This window comes from Cynara cardunculus (assembly GCF_001531365.2).
Source record: "Cynara cardunculus var. scolymus isolate 2C chromosome LG 13, CcrdV1, whole genome shotgun sequence".
NCBI lineage: Eukaryota > Viridiplantae > Streptophyta > Magnoliopsida > Asterales > Asteraceae > Cynara > Cynara cardunculus.
Window position 1 is genome coordinate 31,555,437 of NC_037540.1, and position 2,785 is coordinate 31,558,221.

Here is a 2,785-nt window from a genome sequence, read left to right on the forward strand (position 1 = left end):
CTGTTTGATCCGATTTTTTCATAAAATCTTGTGTTTTTGTGTTAAAAATATGATCAAAATGTTCGAAATTGTGTTGTGAATCTTTGTTATTCACAAATTTTTGTGATTTGATCAACTTTTATCAAGATTTTTGTGTTTTTAATTTTTTTTCGTGTTCTTGATTTTTTTTAAAATCAATGTTTTTGATCCAATTTTGTTTAATTTTTTTTTTTGTTTTTGTGTTTTTTAATAGTTTTTGATCTGGTTTTATTTTGAGTTTGGTTTTATTTTTGTTAATCCGTCCAACTTTTTTAAGGCCCAATGTTTTTTTAAGCCCATTAAATTGTCCGGATAAGAGTCTGGTTTCTTCAACATATCTTCATCAATAAACCGAGAAGCGTCTTGTAGAAGTATCAATCGGATTGTTCATCGTGAAGACTAAGGTTAAACCGCACGATCCTTGATCGGATTTCTCAAGCGGTGTTCATCTTCACCGCACATCACTTGAGCGGATATGAACGGAGAACGAGCGGAGAGATAAACTGATCAATCTTGATCTGATAGGGTTCGGATTCGTACAACAGGTAGGTTTTCCAACTCAGGTTTGTCCGGTGTTCATGTATACCGACCATTTCTTGAGCGGACTTCATTTGATTGATTTGAGACTTTATTTGAGCGGAGAGTTGAACACATTGAGCGGATTTTGAGTTTGCCTTGAGCGGTTTAGGCTAAACCGCACATCATATCATTGGATTTACATATATTCCAGGTACGTCATCTAAGGTTTAGGGTTGATTTTTTGAACGGATTTTGATTTTATAGTGACCGGTTTAGATTAACTGTTGACCGGTTTTAGTCTTCAGAGGACTTGTGAACAGTTTAATACTTGAGAGATTTTGTGCATCGAAGTGTTTTGTCCGGTTTATTAAACAGCTCATTTTTGTCTGTTTCAAGGTAATCAAACATCAAGTTTGACTTTTTGTCCGGATTACATATCCGAACAACATAGATTGTTCGATTGCTCAGGTTCAAGTTAGACTCTTGTGGYTTGATATTTGTTGGTGTAAATTGCTTTGATTGTTCGATTGCTTTATCATCGAATTTACATAAATTGATTGGAGATTGCTTAGACTTTACATAAACAGCAGCTACACATCAGATTTGGAATTGAAGCTTRTTTTGGTGCTTCACAACAATGTTTCAGTGCCTGTTTTGGATTAGTGATTGTCGRTTGAATGATGATGCCATGACACGTATGCTTTTSTAAAGCTTGTAAGCCAATATTAAGTTGTGCTTATCTAGGCCATGCTGTGGACATTGTAATATTCTTACTTCTGTTTACATTCTAGTTCACATATTAGACAAATTTGCTTTCTAATTCTCTTCTATATTTGGCTTTTACATGACTCAAATGGGTTGATACTTGTTTTGGTGCTTGTATTAATGATCTGTGATGCAAATCTGTTGAAAATGTTAAGGGGAGCAAATGGAATTCTAAGGTCTTGACAAAAGACAAGAAGAAGACAGCAGCAGTTTTTAAAATTTGAAACAAGAAGTCTTGCTGTTGTGTTTAGAAGAAAGGATTGTATCTGTTTTTGGACTGTCTTTGATCTATTTTTGAATCTGTTTAGCAAATCTGTTTAGTTGTTGCTGTTAAACAGATCTGTGAAAGCTTGCAGCTTCAAAGCAGCAACAGTGTACAGGTCTCAACAGGTCTTGACAACAGATTTCAGAACAACAACATCTTTTTGTTTAGACAGCAACAAGATTTGAAACAGCAGGTTTGTTGATTTTAAAGTCTGTAACAGCAGCTGTTTCACAGTTAAACAGCAACACAGCAGCGGGTTCATACACAGTAGTACCAGACAGCAACATAGAAGTGTTTTTGACTTGATTTTGAGATTTGAAATAGTAACAACAACATATATTGCTGGTTTGAGTTTGAGAAGCTGCAGCTGGACTAAAAGTTTCACTTTGGGACTGTTTTTGACTTGTAACAACAAGTTTGATTGGACTGATTCACAGACTGTTTGTTACATAGGATTAAAATAGTTGCAGTTGAAATTGCATAATGATTTGTTTTTAACATTTAGCAGCAGCAGCATTGTTCTTTAACATTTAAACTGCATCAACAACAATTTAGCCAAATTGCTGTTAGAACACAAGGGCTGGTCAATTCAGTTTGTGCAGCTTTGAAACTGTTGCTATTTGTATTTCATTGATCAAGTTCAGTTCATTGTAAAACAGTTTTGTATTGTGTTGACAGATTGCTTTGTTTGCTGTTTACAGGTTCTTTGTTGTTTGCTGTTTGGTGCAGCATCAATCATTGCTGTTTGCTAGATTTAAGGTGACAGTTTGTAGTTTAAGGGCTGTCTGAAGACTACAAAGTCATACAGCTAGTTGCTGTTAAACAGATATGTGAAAGCATCATCCACAGCAACTTATTTAGAGGTGAAGTAAGCAGATTTCTTCATTGGAGACATTTCTTTCAGCTACACAGCAGCCCAAGTGCAGTAACCAATACTAGAAGCATACACGTGGATTTTTGGATACACTTTCGAGAGCATGTTTGATTTGGGCTTGGATTAGATTGTTTCGGACTTAGACATTATTTTCTTCGGCTTAATTTTGTTGTGTTTTTGGTTTCATAGTTTATTTGTGTTTAGACTTTCTTTTTGGATCATTGTATATTTGTTTTTGTGTGAGTTTTTCAGTGTTTGTGTTTCTATTATTTTTGAGCTTAACTGTTCATATTTCTTTTATCTGATTTCACTGCATAGATCCTTATCTGATCAATCTATTTTTT